Source organism: Protopterus annectens, chromosome 2.part0, assembly GCF_019279795.1.
Source record: "Protopterus annectens isolate FY-2018-M chromosome 2.part0, PAN1.0, whole genome shotgun sequence".
Classification (NCBI taxonomy): Eukaryota; Metazoa; Chordata; order Ceratodontiformes; family Protopteridae; genus Protopterus; species Protopterus annectens.
This window is the reverse complement of record NC_056728.1, coordinates 1,744,905,848-1,744,929,519: the sequence shown is the minus strand read 5'-3', so window position 1 is coordinate 1,744,929,519 and position 23,672 is coordinate 1,744,905,848. Positions and strand designations below refer to the sequence as shown.

General features: G+C 39.2%; 1 protein-coding gene across 1 annotated transcript in view; it reads right to left on the bottom strand.

The window, feature by feature from the left end:
* CASP9 (caspase 9) overlaps positions 1-23,672 on the bottom strand; it is a 785,542-nt gene that overhangs the window by 342,493 nt on the left and 419,377 nt on the right. The window lies entirely within an intron of this gene.

Sequence of the window (23,672 nt, the reverse complement as noted above, 5' to 3'; positions counted from 1 at the left end):
AATAAACAAAAAGTTTTTTTACTGTCTCAGACAGTTCAGTTGACTACTCTGACTCTGCACCTCGTCTTTCAAGTTCCTGCCTCGGTGAGTACTTGCATGCGCACTTTGACCACCTCAGGTTGCGGCAGTTTTAAATAAAGACTTTTTTTTTCTCTTTTTGCTGCAGCCCAAATTAAGGCATCAGTGTGATGAAATGGCTGCTGACTGGTTGTCACTCTCTTCCTGGGCTTTATGTGCTGGGAAAAGAGTGAGAATCAAACAGTTGCAGTCAGTCTGACACAGTAAAGTGAAGGATTTGGATTTTTATTTTTTTTTTGGTGGCCTAATATATTTTGTCAGCTAATAGCTGTGCTGGGTGCTAGCAGCTGAAGAAGAACTGAAGAAGTTAGAAGTAGAGTGCAGAGACTCAAGTTTTCTTCTTGGTGGTATGTGTTGTAGTATTTTTTATTGTCCCAGAAGGGAGGGTGCATTTAGTCCCTCTTAAGATCTTGATCTGATGCTTTGCATGGAAGCTGCTGTGAGGATTGTTCTACCACTTTGTGAATGACATGCAAGTTTGCAGTAAAGCATACTTTGGTAAGATAGGAGGAGATCAGTACAAGCAAGCATAGCAAGTAAAGTGGAGACTAGAGGAGGGTGTGGCAACTTAAATTTGAAAGCAAGAAAATGAAGACTAACACACAAGGCATAGAAGTATGTGAGAAATGTACAACAACTAGTGAATGTTAATGATGAGTGTAAATGCAAAGGAAAGGCAGTAGTGTGGTTATTGCTAATGATTAAAAGGCATCTGTGAGGTGCAGCAAAGCAAGGTCAAAGTGTAGGAGTTTTTACTTTAATGGTCAAAGAGGTTTTATATGCAGAAAATATACTCTGTTGTTGCTCCCCATATCATGGAGAAAGGTATGCTTTGTTTCATTCAGGGTGAACCAGCAAATACAGTCCTTTCTGTTGCTTTATGAATGCATAGGTAAAAATGGACCTTAATTATTTCTATTTTGATAAGGTCTTACACAGGAATAACTAGTCTTGACTTTTATCTCACTCACTGTCTCCCTTTTCTGTTGCTCTGTAATGGTCTTTAGCCTGTTCAGCCATAGTATTAGTACTATGAAACAGACTCCATTAAACCAGCTTTCTTGGTGCTAGCATCCCATTCTCACAGTTGACTGCATTGCCCTTACTCAGTTTACCAAAACCCAACCAAAGTAACTTAGAGCATCAGCTCCTAATCCGAACAGGACCCAGTCACTGGATATGAAGGTGGATTAGGAACATATCACAGTCTATTGGGTGTCTTATTTGTTTATTTCAGATGCACATAGATTTAGTAATGAGGTTGACCATACATATTAATATAAGCCTTCAAAACCAAGCACTAGGCCCTTGTCAGTAAGATCTTCAAGCAGAACCACAGCATAACAGTATATATATGTATATGGCAAAGGAACAGGCACTCATCTGATGGAGGTTTTATGGTCATTCTTACCTGATAGAAGAAAATTCACATGATAGTTTTATGAGAATTGTGTGTATTGTGCCATAGAGAAGCTAGGTTCCTTTAGTATGCTTTGTCATACCATTGTCAAATGCAAACATGCTGCCTTCATAAAAGGTTGTCAAGACTGTTGGAGGCTGTTTGTTAAATGGCCCCAAAACACATGACTTTATCTACTTTTTGTTCAAGGTGACAGAACAAATGAAACTCGAACAAAGTAATATGTCAATCCTATTGATTAGCATTGATGTGTGCCTTCCTCAAGTATATTTTTGGTGAGTGGAAAAAGTGCTTTTCACCGAAGAAGCACTATCATGTAGGTATGCCTGTTTCTGAGGCTGTACTACAGAAAATTCCTTTTCACCACTGTAGTGCAGTCTCGAGGGACAATATTAAAGTAGGGGGTGTGGGGGCACCCTGTTAAAATGTTAATGCAGTGTTTTTTGTAATATGCTTTAATGAAAGTGGTTTTTCGATAAAAGCACTTTTGTTAAAGTGTGTTTGGTTGTTATGGATTGCATTTGCTTATTCGAGCAAATGTCCTATTTTGGTATATGCTTACTGAGAAGAGATAAAATGTGTCATTGTTGTTAGTGTTCTGCTTTGGTAGTTTGCCAAATTAAACTTAGGACAAGTCAGATAAGATGTTATAGGTTCATAGGTAAGTAGTAGGTTAGCTGCACTTGTGAGCCATTTTATGCCTAACCAATTACCCTTTTGGTATCTGAATTAATTTGTTGTTAGACTGGCCTTATTCATTCCATGGTTGATAATTACATATCACCCCTCATGAGAATAATTGCCATAAATAATTTTTGGTGAACCATGCAAGGGATAAAACATTTAGGATCTGCTTCTGCCCATTAGTAGTACAGGAAGCAGTTCTGAGGTAAATTGTTTGTTCTCATCCCACAGATCCAAGTTGCTGGGGATGATCTTTGATGGGCATGGATGAAGAGTCTTTTTCAGAGCAGTGGTTTTCCTCTGTGAGATAAACCTGTGCCTTCAAACTGTTCTATTAATACTGCAGAAAAGGTTTAGTTCCTTAGGCTATTTCAGTACTAATAATTTAATGACCAGCAGGTAAGCTTGGCTGAGATTGTAAGATGCAAGTAAGCTTTAATAAGCATACTGTTAAAGAATTGCCAACATTGAAAGCCTTTCTGTTGTTGCCATGTAGAGAACACTTAACTAGATAATGTATAAGCCTTGGGTATTGAAATGCATATGACAGTATTTGTAATAAAGGACAGGATTACGTTATTTTAAGAAGCTCATTACACTTGGAGACTTCCAGTCATCTCTGCAGGCTTTACCCATAAACTAAACAGAATGCCAATCATGTGGTCCATAACCTGTATAGTAATTCTTTTAAGCAATGTATCTTGAGCTTATTTCTTATTTGCTTTTCATTTTTTACTTTGATCATGTTTTCCCCATGAAACAAGTAGATAGTTGTCAAGCAGCAGGTCTTTTCTTGGATAACAAACATGTTTACAAGTGGGGGCATCAGATATTTCTACTTTCAGCATGTTACTTGGTACTTTAATAAAGCTGAATATAAATTATAATTAGAACTGCAGTGCAAGAAGTGGTTTGAGTTGAGTGCTGCTTGTTTTTCTTGTACTTGATTTTGACTGGCATTCCATTAATGTATTTAAAAAAGTAATTTGTTTTCATGCCTCACAACCCTTTTGTTTCCATCTAGATATTAAGTAAGCTGTCATGCAGCCAATGCATTGCAATATTTTTATTCTTCTGCACTGCATTTTGTCTTGATTGGACTCTCATAATGACGGTTTGGCACCCACGGCAGTGTATTTAGTTAGTTTTTGTGGTTTTGAACATAGCTCCTCCCCTTTCTAGTTGGCCGCACCCCTTCCCATTGACCCCACCCATTCAGCTGTCTCCAGCAGCCCCCCTTTGATTTGAAGTCACCAGCCGCCACTGGGAATAAATTAAATTATAATGGTGCTTTGGTCAGACTTTAACAAAACAGATAATTTTATCACATCTTACAAAAAATATGGTATGATTAAAAGTATGATTAAAGTTTTTTTTCTATTAATATAAATGGATTAAATAGTGGTAATAAGAGAAGGTTTAAATTTTTAATACAAATGAACCAGACATAGTTTTACTGCAGGAAACATCTTTAGGATGAAGATGCTAGTTTATTATTTAATAAGGGATTTGGATTTATATTTTTAGCTTCTATTAAGGAAAAGAGAACAGAAAACTATTCTTTGGAGAAGTGATGCAGTTATGTCTACAATTCATTATACTTTTACTGATGCAAAAGGAATGTTTGGTACTGGCGGTACTAGAATATAAAAAAAATATATTTACAATAGCAAACATATACTGGATTCCTGGAGCTGCAGCAAAAATAGCTAGAAATTATCTAAATATTATCCTGGAAAAATATGAAATGTAGTTTGACTTTACCACTTGACTTTAATTGTATTTTGGAATAAGACGACACTACTGCTCCTAGCAAAACTAAAATCTTAGCCATAGCTAAAAGAATTAAAACATGGACAGCTGACCTTAAATCTTAAAACTCCATGGCTAAGCAGCAGCAGAGCTTTAATGCAATTGTGGTCAGCTCGACCAAACACCAGATAAAATACAATAAGTAGTTGGTCAATATGACACAGCATAAGATAAAACTTCAATAACAGTTGAGCGCTTTCACCTAACTACTGTCAGGCTTCATCAGAACAAATAACGGTGTTTGAACATTTGTTTAAATGTAACCAGCAGCATGCATATAAACCAACAGAAAAAAAAGCTTCAATAAGCTTTTCCCCTCCCACTTTTAAAAATATATTCACTACATATAATCATTAAAAAATATTTACAATACTTTGAACATATCTAAACATGTTGATATGTATAACTTAAAAACTTCATAACAAACATACAATTCAGTAATATAAATTATGTTGAAATTGTAATGTTGTTAATTCTTATTTTATGAAACCAGCTCTGTAATTTCGCTGACCTCAATCTATGAACCCTACTGATACTAATGTAGTCATTTAAGCCCGGGGGTTAACCTGCATCCAGCTTGATTTGCCAGAACAATTCCCTATATTCAAGTCTGGCCTCCCAATTCCCACCTCGGGGGTCAGATATAAAGAAGTTACATACCTACCATAACGTTCCATGCTAGTTGTCCTTAATCTCGCCTTCCTTCTTGCTGGATGGGTTTGGAGACGATCCTTGGCTCAGACTCAGCCACTTACTATAGCTTGAGAGCTCTTTACTGGCTTGAGGGTACCCCTTATCCCAGAATGCCCAGCGTCAGCTACCCAGATCTTATTTGAGACAGCTCACACTAGACAATTACAGAAAATAATCCATTAATAGACCTGGATATACAGTTAATTGTCATGGTTTGGTTGGGAAGCAACTAATAACAAAACAAATTAGCCAATGAAACCATTGAGAAACTCCTCTCAATCCTCGAGGAAGGGGGACGCAAGAAGGAAGGTGAGATGAAGGACAACTAACATGGAACGTTATGGTAGGTACATAACTTCTTTATGTTAAGTTGTCCAATCTCGCCTTTGTTCTTGCTGGATGGGACAGCGTCCCTAGCACCTCAACCCTCGGTGGTTCATTGGAACAGACTCTTCAGAACCGTGGAATCAAAGGAAGCCCTGCCCCGGGAGATCACATCTACTTTGTAATGAGAAATGAGTGTATGAGGATCTGCCCAAGTAGCTGCTGTACAAATTGAATCTATGGGCAATCTAGATTGAAACGCTACCGAAGTAGCTACTGACCTGGTTGAATGACCTTTGGGTTTTGTTGGAAGATCTTTTTGTCGCAAATGGTAGGTATGGGCTATGGTGTCTGATAATCATTTTGACAATGTTACTTTAGAAACTGGAAGGCCTTGTTTATTGTTAGCAAACGAAAGGAACAACTGATCTGATTTTCTCATCTCTTTAGTTCTATGGAGACAGAAACGCAGTTGTCTATGCACATCCAATTGGTGTAATCTGTATTCTGCCTTGTTGGAATGATTAGGGAAAAAGAAAGGAAGGTCAATGGATAGATTCAAATTGTGTTCTGAGCAAACTTTAGGTAGAAAAGATGGGTTGGTTCTCAGAAAAACTCTGTCTTTGTGAAAAACTAGGTATGGAGGGTGAACACATAGTGCATGAAGTTCTGAAACACGTCTGGCACAAGTAATAGCAACTAAGAAGAGAGTTTTCCAAGAGAGAAATTTCAAGGAACATGATGCTGCTGGTTCAAAGGGTGGCAGTATCAAGGAGGCCAGAACCAAATTGAGATCCCAAGGTGGAAGGAGCTTTTATACTGGGGGTCTAAGTAGAGCTGTACCTCTCATGAAGGCCTTGCAGAGTTTGTGAGACATTATGCTGGTGTTAGAAACTCAGACATGAAAATTTGAAATGGCAGCTAATTGTACTCTGATGGTAGCAGCTGCTCCACCAAGAATGAAACAGTTCTGCTAAGAAATCCAAAATCTTGTGTATAGGAGCTGTAAAAGGATCTAAATTTCTGGACTCTGCCCAGTAAGAGAATCTTTTCCATTTGCTAGCATAGACTTTCCTTGTATTTGTCTTATGGGAGGAAACAATATCATCACGCACTGCTGGGGAAATATTGGGGAGACTGGCTAGGATTGGAAGTGGAGTAACCAAGCTGTGAGCTTGACAGACTGGAGGGACTGGTGTAGCCCACCTGATTGATGAATCAAGAGGTCCGGTACTGGGTCCAGAATCCAAGGCTGGGCTAGAGGGTAGGGGTGAAGGAACTGAAAACAAAGGAGGAGAAAGGCTTATTGAAGCTTTTTTTCTATTGGTTATATGTATGTTGCTGGTTACATTTAAACAAATGTTCAAACACTGTTATTTGTTCTGATGAAGCCTGACAGTGGTTAGGTGAAAGCACTCAACTGTTACTGAAGTTTTATCTTGTGTTGGGTCGTATGTCGTATTGACCAACTACTTATTGTATTTTATCTGGTGTTGGGTCAAGTTGACCACAACTGAATTAAAGTTCTGCTGCTGCCTAGCTGTGGAGTTTTTGGTATTCCTAGTTGTTTTTCCTGGAGGTTTTTTTTTTACCTTAATCTTAATTATATTATGATTTTTAATAATTATAATTCACTGTTCTTTACACATTACTCATATGCACATGGGACACAAACAAGAACTGATAAGATGTATATTTATTCAGATTTATTGTGAACGACTGATAAGGCACTTGTAGGTCCATGTCCAATTTCTTATTATAATGATTTAAGTTCTTGAAGTACGTGCTAGAATATTGTCTCCAATATCAAAAATAGCAGCACATCAAATTAAACCATCTGATTTTAAGGATTGTCTACTTAAAGAAATAAAGGAGTATATGGACCCTAATAATAATAATTTGGTTACTGATGCTGTTCTTTGGGATTACTTTTAAATTTAGATCTGTCATAAAATTAAAGAACAGTGTTCTCAAAAGATTGAAGAGTGGGAGGAAGATATTAAAACATTACAAAACACATTAGTTATGTGATGAGAAACTTAAAAAACTGATCAAGATAGAATTAAAAATGTTAAGGACATAAATGGATATCAAAGAATTTTTAACATACAAGACTGAACTGGAATTAGAAAAGATAAGGTTAAATTCTTATTATTCTACTTCATAAGTTCTACAAAGACTTGTTAAAAGATTCAAGCTAACAATCTAAAATAAAATTGATAATAAATGAGTACAGATGAAAAAGTCACAAGATCTAGACATATTGTAAGCATTTAATGATTTAAAAAAATTAAATATGGATATTATAGATTCAAATAAGAAGTTGTGTGCATGTCTAAATAATATTAAAAAGAGAATTTCTGACAAATTATTAAAAATATTATGAAGGATATTACTATTTGCAAAACTGAAGACTAGGTTAAACAAAAATTAAAAATAATAAGGTCCCAGGTCATAATGGTGCTATCTTGGAAATATATAGCTTTACATTAGAAGTTTTTCTTTTTTAAGACAAAACAAATCTGAAATTCTATCTTCATGGAAATATTGTTTAATTCTTTAAATTTTAAAACAAGATCAAGATTCACAAAGATGTTCCTCACAGAGGCTCATTTTCTTTTAAATTCTGATTACAAATAATATGCATAAATATGAAAAGATTAAAGAATTCAATTAAATACATCATTCATAATGAGCTAGATGGCTTTACACTACACAGAAACCCCCAACATAATATACAAAAATAGTGATGATCATTGATTATGTTACTGCAAAACACATACATTAAATATTGTAAGTCTTGATTTGGAAAATGCTTTTGATAACAGTTAATTGAAAATACCTTCTTAAATCCTTGGAAATGTTTGGATTTTCTGATAAAATTGTCCTACGCTAAGTGGTGTTTATGTAGGTTCAAAAGCACTTAAGATTTGAGCTTTCTTATCAAATGGCTTAGATATTAAAAATGAACTAAGTAGGGGTGTCTTCTTTACATTCTCCTTTTTGCACTTATTACTGAACCATTTTGCAGAATATATTACAAATAATAACAATGTTGGAAGTTTTAAAGTTAATGAATTATTCATTATAAAAAGTCCAACTTTTTGCAGACGATTTTTAAACATTTATCTATATCCACAGTAGAACTTAGTCTGAAATTTTAATTCTACTAAATATTTTAATTATGCTTATTATTCCGGATACAGCAAACATTCACATGAAAGGTTATTTAGCTGATGTAATGAAAAATGGAATTATGTGCATGTAATTTAGAATGGATTACAAATGAAAATCTTACTATGAAACGTATAGGACACAAGGCCTAAACAATATGCCATATATGGACCAACTCAAAGCCCTGTCTGTCACTATACTCTGTATTGTACAGACCACTAAGAGGTTACCTATGTCTGGCATACAAGGCATTCTCTGAGCCAGTGCTATACCCCAACAGTATTTACCTACTGCACATCAGCAAGTCAAATGGTTAGAAATACTCAGTCTAGTGATCTAAACCTCTTCTGCAACACCAAAAGAATAGTTTGGAGGGACAGGTATATCTCACAGAGAATACTACTGCTCTGGAATAGATTTCCCATCCACATAAAGCAAGGCTCATCCCTGTCCATATTCAACTACAACTTGTATCTATTGATGAGTAATAGAAAATTTACCCAGGGATTGCCCCCTGTACTACTAATGGACACAGCCAGCTCCTAAATGCTTTACCCACACGTGTCTCCTCAAATTAATTATGGTATCATCATCAGTTACTCTCACTAGTGGTAATACATAATTAACAAACAAGGGACTGTTAAGGCCAGTGTAACAGTAATTGGGATTTAATTCAAGCACCAAAAAGGAAAAGGTCTAGGTTTCAAATGGTCTGCATGGGCAGCTAGCCTAGTACTTATCTATGAATTTATACAGAAACTCTAATTGATAAATATAATATTTTTTCTTTACTTTTGAGGACAGATCGACACTAATACAAATGATTTTATTACCTAAAAATTATACATTACACAAGTTACATCAATAAAGTATTACTGAAATTTATATGGTATCTGAAACAGAGGAGCTTTTACAAATCACATTATGCCATGGAATAGAGGTGGTATTAGTTTTCCAAAGATCTTAAATTATGTACACTCTCCATCTTTACTACCCATTCTACTTTGGGTTGATAACATTTAAGATTCTCAATGGAAATTATTTCATATCTCTGTATGTGAAAATTGCAAGCTAAAGTCCATTCCCCAATCTCTAGATATTAATAACAGAATGTTATAGATGGTAAAACATTATATGGAAAGTCATTCTAAAAGCTAAACCACTCCAATTATATTAACTTATTATATTAGTAAATCAAGAATGATTTAATAAAAATGTGTGTTTGAAAAATTGGTTATTCATTATTTTTCCAATTGCCTATACTAGAGGTGCTTGTGAAAATAATTCACATTATCAAATGTAACAAATGAAAGACAAACTGCAACTGATTTAATAATCTTTTACCACAGATACTGGTTTAATTATTTTGATGGTAAAAAATTATTAAATGTTAATGAACTTATAAAGAAGTGTGACATTAGTCACTCAAGTAAACCAATATAAACTAATCTTATTAGTAGATCTGAGAACATGAGGGGAGTGAGGAATTAAATAGTAATAGAAAGCTATAGGATATTAGATTTTTTGTCTGTAATTGCAGGTGACAATGGAGAGATTAAATCACTTTTTGTCTAAGATAAAAAAAATAGTATTAAATTAAGTGCAAACATTAGGAGTACTCATCAAAAATCATCTTTATGATGCTTATAATGATAAATGAAAAGACTTATTAAAATCAGTAGGGTTTCCTTCTAGCACTTACTGGAAGATTTTTTACATGGAAATATCTAAATAGATTATTTATTATGCCTTATAAGTTGAGCAGAATGCATTCACCAAACTATTCCTCTTGCTGGAGATGTTAAAAAACATTTAAAAGACGACTTAAGCAATATTTTATAGATGTGAAAAAATCTGGGAATATTGGAGATATTTCTAAAATTTTCTACATGGTTTGTAGTCTAAAAGATGTATTATATCAGAGTCACTGATATGAACTAATTCTTTTTTGAATAAAATCAAAAAGAATTCCTTACTGTGGGCCTTATTCATAACAGCAAGAAAAAAAATTGTGTTAAATGGAAAAAATGAAATAGCACCTAGTTTTAAACTATTTATCAATTTAGAATACTACTGCTACAATTGCTGACCTGCTAAATGTCATGTCTGGAAGTAGACTTGAACAGCTTGACGATAGCAACTAGTATAATACAGACTGCTATACCCCATAAAAGAACTGTGACAGTGCATCATGGCAGAAGGCATGCTTTCCACTGCCATATTATTAAAAGAGCATTCTTTAATCTAGACTGCTGCACAATTATTGAACAATTCTAAGATAACATATTAGTTTATGATCGCTGTAGTAAAAAGATGTCTTTCTTCAAAGAAAGGATACCAAAAGTTATATTTTACAATTTTTGTGGAATTACCTTTGTATATTTCAATAATCAGTTAGCCACAAGATTTATATGGTTAAATAATAAAATAGTTTACTTAAAATGATGGAAAAAACACTGTAATTAGCATAGACAAAACACTCATATGTGTAAAGGAAATTTAAATAAAAGTTACTGACAGGCAATTGTCTTCAGAAAAATGCTAGCAACTTTTTAGATGGGACTATTTCTGTTAAGAATAAATTATAATTGCTTCTTTACAATGAAATTAGAGAGAAACAAAACCAGTAAAGACTGGGTAAATGTGAAATAGTTATTATAAAATTACAAAGTTAGTCGACAATGTCACTTGTAGATGAAACTAAATATGTATTCTAGGAATTAAATGCAAATCCATTACTTGTTTCTTTCTTTCTTACATTTGTCATTGTAAATAATTTTTATACTGATTATTATGATTGCTGTGTTAAACGTTAAAAGAAAATAAAAAAAATGTGGAGAAAAATAGTTTAGCTTGGCAGTTCTCCAGAATTTAAATTAAATTAAGCTACTTAATCATATTTACCTTATGTATGTATTTCTCCATCTAACACTTGAAGATCTGGACATTATGGAAGTTCATCCATCTTGCTTCTCTTCTGCTGTCTGCATCCAAGCACTAGCAAAGCCTTTTCGAGCTAGGAAGAATAGGTCTCAACAGAAACTCTCCAAATCATTTCCTCCATGCATACTTGAAACACTAAGTTACAGAGAGTCAAATTACTCCCAGTCTCTACTAAAAAAAATGTCTGAATGAATGGTGACTTATCTATTAGACATACACATTCTTCACTCACAAGGCTGGACAAAGATAGGATTACAGCCAATTGCTATTCCGGAATGATGATCCCAGACATTATAAGGGCCCTAAAGACCCTTTTCCAGGGCAAATATGACTACAATATACTGGTGGACCATATGGGAATGGATGACCTAAGAGGCAAAACTTGAGGGGCATGTCAGAACTTTCCATATACATAACAAATGCAGGTTAGATCCTGATCCTGAGTAGAATCCTTCCATTACCAAGGCTGATGCCCAAGAAGTACAAGCAAAGATAACTGGCTTTTATAACTGACTGAATATTTGATGTAATTCTAGAGTGATCTAGTATGTGTCAGCATGAGACTAGATGACTCATAGTTCAACGTGCTTTGCAAGGGACAATCTGCACCTCTTGCACAAAGGCTCCCACATACCAGCTAAAGCTGTGGCTACCTCATAGTGCCTTTTTAGGTAAAGTCCACTTAATTGATATTTCAATATAGCAAATTCATCAAATCCCACTTTAGACCATATTAAGGTGGCTCTTCTCAATGCCAAAAGTCTTAGCAACAAACTGCCTGAACTTTTAGTTATGTACTTACCATAACTTTAGATGTTTGGGATCCATCTCGCCTACATTCTGTACTGATGGGCTCGGAGCCGATCCCTCGGCTCCGACTCGGCACGCTTATGCTATAGAGCGAGGCCTCTTATTGGCTGAGCTATCTTTATCCCAGGATGCACCACCACTAATCCCCCAGATCTTGTTTGTCCGCATTCATGCACACATGCACAACTTGTTTATATAACATTGTTAGATGTTTCAAGATGAAACAACAGGATTCAGACCTTCTGATATCCTCTGATCTCCAAGGAAGAAGGAAGGAGGGTGGGTTATTAGGAATGTAGGCGAGATGGATCCCAAACATCTAAAGTTATGGTAAGTACATAACTAAAAGATGTTATGTGATCCTATCTCGCCTACATTCTGTACTGATGGGACAGCGTCCCTAGCACCTAAATCCTGGGTGGCTCATTGGAAAACACTCCTGAGCACTGTGGAACCAAATGAAGCTCGTCCTCTAGATGCCACATCCAATTTGTAGTGGGAAATGAAAGTGTGCGGGGAAGACCATGTAGCTGCAGCACAAATGTCACTAATGGCAAGCTTGGAATGAAATGCTATTGAAGTAGCCATAGCCCTTGTAGAATGAGCTTTGACAGAGGTGGTAAGCTCTTTGTTAGAAAAAGAATAAGCTTGAGTAATACAGTCCCTGATCCATTTGGCAATAGTGACCTTTGTGACAGGTTTGCCCAATTTATTGTCTGCAAAGGATACAAACAACTGATCTGTTTTCCTTGTTTGTTTGGTCCTGTCTAAATAAAAACGCAACTGCCTGTGAACATCTAGTGTGTGGAATATGAATTCCGCTTTGTTAGAATATTTTGGAAAAAGACTGGAAGTTCTAACGATTGCTGTAAGCAGAAACTGGAACAAACTTTAGGGACAAAGGAAGGATTTGGCCTGAGAGATACTCTGTCTTTGTGGAAAACCAAGTACGGGTGTTTTACTGACAAAGCTTGAAGCTCTGAAACTCTTCTGGCAGAAGTAATTGCCACCAGAAAAGCTGTCTTCCATGATAGAAACTTTAGATCACATGTAGCCGGTTCAAAGGGGAAGGAAGTCAAGTAGCGTAACACTATATCGAGATCCCATGGAGGTGCAGGATGAGAAATCGGAGGTCTTAATAGAGCAGCACCTTTCAAGAAGGTCTTACACAATCTGTTGCTCATTAAAGGTGGGTTTATGGATTCGTGAAAATTGGAAATCGCTGCCAATTGGACCTTGATGGTAGAGACTGAAGAGCCTTGATTGAAAAGAGAAGTTAAAATTTTAGTACTTCTGCCACGGAATAGAGATGGGGTCCAGGCCCCGGAGTTGAGCCCAAATAGCAAATCTTTTCCATTTGCTAGAATACAGTTTCTTTGTAGCAGACTTATGGGCCGAAGATAATATGTGTACAACCTCTGGATCCAATGTATGGCTCCTGACTATAGTCGGAAGAGGAGGAGCCAAGCAGTCAATTTTAAGGTGTGCAGGGACTGGTGGAATAGTCCCGACTGATGAACCAAAAGATCTGGAATCTGATCCAGGAACCATGGACCTTCCAGAGCATATTTGCGAAGGTAGGGAAACCATACTTGACGAGGCCAGTAAGGAGCAATTAAGATCATTTTGCTCCCCAAGAGAGATACCTTTTGAATCACCCTGGGAAGGAGAGGAACTGGAGGGAAGGCATAAAGCAAGCCTGTGGGCCAAGGACGGACTAGTGTGTCCATGGGGCTCTTCCCCGGAGCCGGAGTTAGAGAAAAGAATTCTTTGCACTTCGCATTCAGAGGAGTCGCGAAGAGGTCGCAACACGGAACTCCCCATTTGCTGAAAATCTGACTTGCAACTGTCATATTCAGAGACCATTCTTGAGGAGAGAGGATGGTTCTGCTCAATCTGTCGGCTATCACACTAGACTTGCCCGGTATGTGAGTAGCCACTAGAAAGCGTTTGGTCGAGACTGCCCATTCCCAAACTCTCATGGCTTCTCTGCAAAGAGGATAGGATCTGGTCCCTCCCTGTTTGTTCAGGTACCAGACAACTGACATGTTGTCTGAGTGAATGGCAATTATGCCCTGAGGGAGATAATCGTGAAGGGCTTGAAGGGACAGAAGTACTGCCCTCATTTCTAGGATGTTGATATGAAGTAGGGTCTCTTCTGGGTGCCATTTGCCTTGGACTGACCTGCCCAGGGAATGCCCCCCCCCACCCCATCTGGGAGGCGTCCGTGGTCAAAGTGGCCGTGGGAGGAGGTAGAACAAAGGGTCGTCCCTGATCCAAATTGGAGGGCACTAGCCACCAGCGAAGGTCCCGTTTGCAGGATTCCGTGATCCATAAGAGGTGACTGAGAGGGAGTTCCTGAAAGGACCACTGAGCTGACAGAAGCCACTGGAGAATTCTCATGTGCAACCTTGCCAAGGGGACTAGAAGAACCGTGGCGGACATGGATCCCAATAGCTGCAGGACCATCCTGGCTGGAGCTTTGGACCTGGGAAGTAAGGCTCGAACTTGAGTCTGTATGGTTTGTATTCTGTCTGTAGGTAGATAGACCCGCATTCAGTTTGAGTCTATCTCTACCCCTATGAATCTTATTCGTTGAGATGGCAGCAACACAGACTTTGGCCAATTGAAGGTGATTCCAAGGGAACTGCCCAGTGATATAGTGGCTTGAAGGCTCTGCAGTAGTAGATGCCTGGAGGTGGCAGTTAGGAGCCAGTCGTCTAGATACGGAAACACCTGGAATCCTAGACTTCTCAGGTGAGCAGTCACGACTGCCAAACACTTGGTGAACACCCTGGGGCTGTGGTGAGACCAAAGGGCAGCGCATGGAACTGAAAATGACTGCCTCCTAGGCTGAAGCGCAGATGTCTCCTGGACGCTTGATGTACCATGATATGGTAATAAGCGTCCTTGAGATCTATGGAGCACATCCAAACACCCTTCTCCAGCAATGGGAGAATGGTTTGTAGGGTGACCATTCGAACTTGGACTTTCTGACTGAACGGTTTACGATGCTGAGGTCCAAAATGGGCCTCAAGTCCCCGGTCTTTTTTGGCACCAAAAAGAATCTTGAGTAAGTCCCTAATCCGATCTGGTCTGCGGGGACCGGTTGGATGACTCCTTTGCAGCAGCTTTGAAACTTCTGAGGCTGCAGTATCCCGTTGACTGGGTGGCGGGTCCGGGATTTTTTTGGACTGAGGTGGGGAGTGAGAGAAAGGGATGGTGTAACCTCCGGCGATAATTCAAAGCACCCATCGGTCCTGAGTGATACCTTCCCAGGCTTTCAGGTGCTTCAAAAAGCGACCCCCGACTGGCTCCGGAGCTGCACAGTCGGGCAATCCCTCAGGGACTGTGAAAAGCTGAAGAGCCACGAAAGGACTCGCGGTCTCCAGTGTTGCGAGGGCCTCTGCCGCCTCTGGGACAGCGTCTTCCTGAAGAATTTCCCCCTCCTCTGCCTCTGGAAGGGGGATCATCCTGCTGAGAGGGGTAAGGCTTCTGAGATCTATGGAACCACATTTTCCCTCCTCTTTTAGCCTTGGGATAAGGCCGAAAGGGAGTGGAAAATCATGCCCCTATGGCAGTCAGAGTCTTACCCTCCTGTTCGCAGCAGGTCAGTGTGTCCTTTACCTTGGGTCCAAACAGGGAGGACCCATCAAAGGGGGCGTCGGCAAAGGAAGACTTAAAGGCCTCCGTGAAATGACACAGGCGGAGCCAGGCTTGTCTCCGTAGAGCAATGCCTGTACCCGCCGCTCTACTACCTTTGGCCGCATAAGAAATGAGCCTCATGGACGAGTTTGAGATGGACGACATTGTAGCCAGCTGAGAGCCAACCGTCTGGGCCAGCTCCTCAGGCAGGTTACCCAAGAGGGTATCGGATAGTTCTTTAATCAGATCCCTCTGAAATCTAGTAAAGTCGTAAGGTAGTTCAAGGACCTTAATGTAAAGGCCGCTGAACTTAGGGTGCGCCTGCACTGATCCATGCTCCTAGACTCCTTATTAGGAGGATGGACGGACGTCGAAGCCTCTGCTACATCTTGCTGGGTAGCAGATGCCACCACCAAAGCATCTACAGCCACACCTTTAATTAGAAACTCTTTTTCAGGGGGTGCCGAGAGGAACTTATTCGGACGAGCAGGCACCGGTTCCACAGAGTCTGGGTGTTCCCACGCCCTTTGACAGATCAAATCCAAGAGCTCATCAAAGGGCGGAGACACCCAAGAGGCGGAGGGCTGAGCCCCGAAGGCCTTCAGGAACACCGACTCATCAGCAGAAGGGGGTTTAGACTGCCAGCCACCTCGTTGTTTTAGGGCTTCCAGGATGTCTGCAAAGGAGACATCATCCAAGGACGACTTAGGGGACACCTCTGCATCATCGAGATCAGTGTCTGATGTAAGAGACTCATCAGGGGAGTCAACGTGCTTCCTCTTGCACGATCTCTTCCTGGGGGGTTCTTCCGAAGAGGCTTCAGAAGGACCTCCAGGAGGGGGAGAAACCCCAGTGGGGGTCACCTCAGGCCCCGGGGCTCCGCTGTCTAAGGACAGGGGGACTGCCAAAGACCCAGTCTCTGTAGGCAGGGAAGGAGCTGGGGAGACCGTGGAGGTAGCCAAGGAAGATTTGGCTAACGCACTCCTCATAGCCCTGAAGGCGGGACCACCAGAGTCCTGGGAGGGTCCCACCTCCGTGGCCACGACAGTGGACGGCACTCCCGCCAATGCACCAAGAGGGAGACTTGGGACCGAAAACATCAATCCCGAAGCCCCCCCCCCAGGGCCGACGGAAGAAGTCTGTGTACTGAACTCCGACCCAAGAGCAGGAGTTGGAGCAAGGGTCGGGCCCGACCCTAAAGCCTCCACCGGTTCCACCAGCACCGGCTCCAACGGTGCCAAGGCTGTTGGAGGAGGAACCATAGTAGGGAGGTGGACCATCGGCTCCGAAGCCGAATGGGCTGGAGCCGAAACTAGCTTTTGGAACACCGGAGACTGGAAGAGTCTAAGGAGCACCCTGTCGATGTCCGAATCAGACATCTTGGATGATCTGGAGGATACCGATCAGGCCCGAACCGATTTCTCCATCGGCTCCAATGGACTCGGGGACCGGCTCCGAATGGACTCTACCACTATCGGCTCCGAGGGAGATCTCAAGGCAATTTCCCTCGGTGTCGATAAGGACTTCGCCCGAGGGGAAGAGTCTGAGCCGGGAACCCTTATCGGCTCCAATATCAGTGGAGCCGATGAAGGTGACCCGCCTCTCGATGCCCCAGTCCTCGGCTCCGAAACCAGAGGGGTCGAGGCTGGAGGCATCGAGGCAGACCGTTCCGCCCTTGTCTCCGAAGTCCGTGGAGCTGATGGAGAAGTCTGCTGAGATTTTTTTGCAGTCGGTTCCGACTGACTGGTCGGAGCCGACGCTTTCTTCTTTTTGGAAGGCGAAGGAGAGGAAGATAAAGCTTCCTCGAAGGATGGCTTAATTAACCCCTTGAGGATTAATTTGTTTTTCCTCTCCTGGAGGACTCTTGATAAAAAGGCGTGACACACGCTACAAGATTCTTGTAGGTGCTTGGCGCCTAAGCAATAGACGCACGAGGAGTGGTCGTCCGTTATGGACATTTTATAACCACACCTCGTGCACTTTTTAAACCCGGAGGGTCTATGCTCTTTAGACATACTAATTTCGAAAACAGTACCTGTATAAAGAGAAATACAACAAGCTAAAGAACAACAATATAAAAGTTTTTTTTTTTTTTTTTTTTTTACAAAATACAGTGACCAAACCACACAGAAAGAGAGAGAGTCAAGACCCTCTAACTTAAACGGGCACTTGACCCACACAAGAAACAGTAGTAGGAAAGCAACAGGGGAAGGCCCCTCTAACTAAAACGGGAAACCTTCCCTGACGAAAAAAACACGAATTTCTCAACAAAAACTTATCAATACACACTCGTATGACAACAATAGCTGTTAAAACAGCTTTTGGGTTTAAAGCAAGGAAATTTCTGACAGGAAAAAGCCTAAATAAATAGTACTTAGCCCAGCCAAGTTGAGACCACGTCTAAGCTTGTAAGCGGCAAACGAGATCTGGGGGATTAGTGGTGGTGCATCCTGGGATAAAGATAGCTCAGCCAATAAGAGGCCTCGCTCTATAGCATAAGCGTGCCGAGTCAGAGCCGAGGGATCGGCTCCGAGCCCATCAGTACAGAATGTGGGCGAGATAGGATCACATAACATCTTGAGGTTCTGCTGCATCTAAACACATCCATGTTTGTGCAATTAGACATAACTGATTTAAATGTAAATAACATATTCCTTCCATAATGTTTTTTTAACCAACTGAGCCTTCAGACCTGATAACTGCAATGATAGCTCCATATTTTTCAAGGAATACACCTCCTCCAGACAGATTTTCAGAGATACATGAACAGGACTCAAGGAACTCCAGATCACCATCAATAAGACAATCAATTTACAGCCTGCTACAGGATGATCGTGATAGATTATTGAAAGTATTCAAAAACTCCAATATTTTGGGAGGCTTTAATTAACCCACAGTTAACTGGAGCACCTACACTTCCAACGCAGGCTATTAACAGACGTTCTTAGACTTTATTAACAAACATTCACTGGAAAAGTTAGTTAACTCCCAGAAGACATAAGAGTCTAGATCTGGTCCTCTTAAATATGGACATGGGCAACTCTCCTGCTCTCTGCTTCATTGATTAAGCTGGACCACAAACTTGTAACACTTGTCTTCAAAATTTCCAAAGCCACTGAATCCAGTATCTCTCAATGCAAAGACTTAAATGGGCAAACATCATACAATTCTATGACAGAATTTCTAAATTCACCTATGACATCACGGGCTCAAACACTGACACTGCAGTCAGCTTCACAAAAGTACTTCTACACTCTCTTAGACAATGCACAGAAACAGCAATCACAACCAAAGCAAAATACAATGAGAAATTAAAAAACAAACCACATTCATGGCTCACTGACATAAACTTTAAAACAACAGAAAAAATTTCCTTAAATTATACAGCAGATCCAAAATTCCCCATAATAAGACTAGAATAAAAGACAGTCCCATGGAAATGAAAAATACTATTAGGTATAGTAATGCAACCCATGAAACTGGGATAGATTCTGAAGCTAGGGATAGCCACAATTCCTTCTTTAGCTATGTTAGGAAACTAAGGAACAATATCCAACAATGCTTTGAGCTTATCAAACATAGGGCGACCTATTCTAACCTAAAGGACATCACCAATATATCAGTCAACAAGCTTAGTGGAAACCTCACCGCAAAAACATCTATCCAAACTCCACATTTCCCAGAATCCCTGACAACCCCTAATGTCAACAAGGAACATTTCTGAAGGTGCAATCAAAGACCAACAATATTTACTCCAAAGGACAGGACAACATGCTTGGATGTTAAAAAAAAGTGTCAAACATGTCCCCACAGACTCTCTCCTCAAGATGCTTAATTTAAGTTTAACCACTGATTTGTGGGGAACTGTAGTGGTGATGCCCCCCCACACACAAGGGTCACCCTACTATTGACCCTGGTAATTTTAGACCCATCAGCCTTACAAGCTTGATCTGTAATGCTATGAAGTATATCAACAATAATCTAATCAATTATATAAAAATCCCAGAAGGACAGAGCCACAACATTCAACTTTGTCAAAAGAATATTCTGCCTATAAAAATCTAGTTAACTTCTATGAGAGTGTCATGCTATTCACAAGAGTATCTTGGCCTAGACAAACTGTTTGCCACCATAACCCATGTGGGCACTGTAAGTAAGCCAATTCCTTTAAATATGGATCCTTATATGGCAGGATGGATCGCAAACTGGCTAAATGACACAGCCCACATCACATAGTTTGTATGTTGTGGGTGCCTCATATGAGAGCATAAAGGTAGCTGGTGGAGCTCTACAGGGCTTGGTACTGGGCCCTCTCCTTTTCAAAATTTACCTGTCTGATCTCCAAACTGAGAACCATGACTGCTGGTTAACTAAGTTTACAGATAACTGCAAACTGGGTGTCACTGTCAGGACCTCTTCCGAAACCTCAACCATTTAGAAAGAATTTACCCAAGTTAATACTTGGTGTACTACGCAAGAGCTCAAATTAAAAGCAAAAAAGTATCATTTCATTTCATTTAGTAAATAATCCCTGCCCTCAGCATACAGTATAAACAATACTCCACTGCTCAATAAAAATGTAATCAAGGACCTAGTACTTTGATTGATAGCTCCCTCTCCTTTGATTATCATGTGGTTAACAAATACTTCTAGTTAGTATAACTAATAGCCAAGAATACACAATTCACATCTAAAGATGTCACCATTCCCTTACACTCAGCATTGATTACATCAGTTATAGAATACAATGTTTCTCCACTGGAATGTTCCTCACACAGCATAAACAGTCAAGCCCCAGTAGATCCTAAGAAGATTTCAGTCTTAAAGACCCTGGCCCACAGAGAGAGGCTAGGAGCTTTATCTCTACTCAATAGCTTATAATCTCTTGAGAAGTAAACTGTGCCTCACCTACCATTCTTATTACAGATCCTGCTGTCCTTGATCTCCTGTATCTCTGCAAGTCTAATACCTTAACAAACACCAGAACAAAAGATCTAAATCTTTACCAGGAGATAAATGGAGTATGATAGACAGATACAGTCAATAGCAGTGCCTCCCCCTTTCTAGAATAAGCTGCCCTAACATGCTAAGCAGTATAATACATTATCATACTTCAAACAGAACATGGACAAGTGGAAGGGTAACCTCATATTTACCCCAGGGTTAAATGGCCTAGCTCTCCATGAGAAAAGGGACTACAGTCTCTGCTTAAAACTCCTATGAATCCTGAATCCTATTAAAAATGTTTGAAACAGTAAGAAATGACCCCCCTAATACTTTTCCTACGCACTGCTTTAATTACTTAAAATTATATTTTTCTACCAGGAAATGCAGTTAATAGAATTCAACCTTTAAGGTTATGATAGACACTTCTACATATTCTTAAGTCTGGAAAATCATTTAATTTCAACTTTTAGATTATGCAGTTCAGTGTTGAATCTAACATCATAACTAGCTGCTTCGAACCATGACATTTTTGACAAGGCATGTTACAACTCAAAAATCATTGTGTGGAGAAATAAACATGGAAGGATTATTCATAAAAAGATATATGAAGTACAACCGTTATTTTCTATACAACAAGGGGGAAGTCATGAATTCCGCAAAAGAAATACAGAACAATGCAAAATGTCAGGTTATGAAAGTGATGGCCTGTGAGCCCCTGCACTTGGTACCACAGTATAAAAGATGTGACCATTTCAATTTGAAAGTTTACAGTAACAGTTCTACGAAATTATATAGGACACTAAAGTATAAATACTCTTTAGACTGGTATTCTTTCTGTATGAACTTTACTACACCTCACTGCTGAATTAAACCACATCACACTGGATGGGCTTCAAACTATCGAGCTTGAGTTAAGGCATGCTGCAACTGAAAACTGTTTACTTCTGTAGATATAGCTCAGCAGACATATATTCTGGTGCATTGCTACATTCTACATATTTAGCAGAAGTAACATACCTCAACAGAAACATAATAAAATGCAAAATGTCAGTCTGTGACAGTAAAGAAATACAACCTCTTGAAAATACATATGTCAAATTCACTTTTTAAAATTCATAATAACTCAGTAAGGATATATCCTGTGGCAGTGCTGTACTTTTTCCCCTGTTTCAAAGTTATATAACCACATGCAGCAGACTACTGACATTAAAATGAATATGTATGCCCATGACTAAAAGGCAGCATTTCAAAAGCTTTCAACGATTCTTGAACTTGCAGGGAATTATCCTTGGATGCTCAGATACAAAATACATGTCAATGGAAACATGGGAAAGTCTATGAACCCTTACATTTGGCAGGTTATATACAATTACAAAGACATGTTTGGAGCATTTCTTCCTGGGCCTCCACTGAAAATTGACTTTTTTTTCCCCAAGTCAGACTTTCCCGGTACACAAATGTTAAATAAATAAACTTCACTTTCCATTTTTAAGGTAATAAAAGTTTCAGAAAATTACAACAAAACACTCTAGTACAAAATGCACATAAGAGTGCAATTCTAGCCCCAAGGATTTAAACACAATGTAGCACTTAATTTGACCCCACCACTCTGACTGATTCAGACCACAAGATTTCAACCATGGCATGTTACAAGTGAAAAAGTTCTTAAGAAATATGTATGACTTTTACTTTTGATGTAATGACAACTCAAATAATATCATGGACAGGTTCTACATTCTACATCCTGAACAGAAGTCATATACCACTAAAAGACATAAAAGTACAACACAAAAAGTCAGGCTGTGACAGTGAAATGCCAATGACCTCCTCCATGTGATACTCAAGTGTAATGCCATGTCAATTGCTCTTTCAGTGTTTTCAGAGAATCATGCAAACATGGGTAGAAAATGCACCCAACACTGCAATTCTTCACTCAAGAAATTCAATATATTTCAGTAATGAAGTGCACCCACCACTCTGGCTACTTAATAAAACAGAGTATAAGCCATGACATGTTGTAGCTGAAAACATGCTTCATATTCTTGACATCATAATCTGGACATGGCTGTACTGCTTATTGAAAGGAGTTGAAAAAAAGCGTATTACATGTTTATTGTAAAGTTATTGACAATTTAACTGATCAGTGTATGCAATTGATAACGTCTAAAAGTTAAAGTAAACTTTGTCATTTAGAACTACACACATGTAGCCTAAATGAAATTTCGTGCATCAGCTCAATTCTTGAGATTACAAAGGTAAGTGAAACAACACATAAAAGTAGAGGAATAAACATAACTAACAAATACAATACTACCCCAATATCTACCTTCAAGAAGTTGCACATTGTGAGTTTTCCTTGTTTCTAGAAAGGAGTCAAAGTAAATATCTCATGAAATCTGGTAATAAATCTGAGCATCTTGAATAATATCCAAATGTTACAAGGCTGACAAGCTGGTGACAGAAAGGAGCACACTGCACAAAGTTGTGAGAAAAACTAAACTTTGTCAATCCTACTTGCTTTTAATCAATAGCACACCCTACTGGCCAAATACCATAACTACAGGCAACATTAAACAAGGCATAAATCACTGCTAGAAAAGCTTTGGCTGGATTACATGCCACAAAAGCAGCATAACCCATTTGCGAAAAACGAGACCAAGAAAAGGATAGATGAACTTAAGCAAATTCTAATGTTGCCACAGTACTATACATGGAGCAGAAAGAATACTGGAGAATGAAGATGACAAGTTATAACCCAAAAATGATTAAAAATGAAGAAAGAAAACTAATGACAATTTTCAAAGTTGTACAAAAATAACAGGCGACAACTGGATAACTAAACAGTATACACACAAAAGTCTGGTGCAAGAGGTCTGCTGTTACTCCCCTCTTTAATCCAAGGACAACATAAGGACACCTGAAAGATCCTGAAATCTAATGCTGACCAATGACAGTTTCCTTGTTTTCACTCCAAGTAGTCACCTAAGTTCCATCACAGAGAGATTACTGTCCTCCAGACAGGAACAGGAACCCACCTGATAAGCTTCACGGAAAGCAAATTAGTTAGGAGTTAAGCACATGACTGGAGAATCACTGGCAGCTCTCGGACAACAGCAGAGATCAGTCAAAAATGAATGCCTAA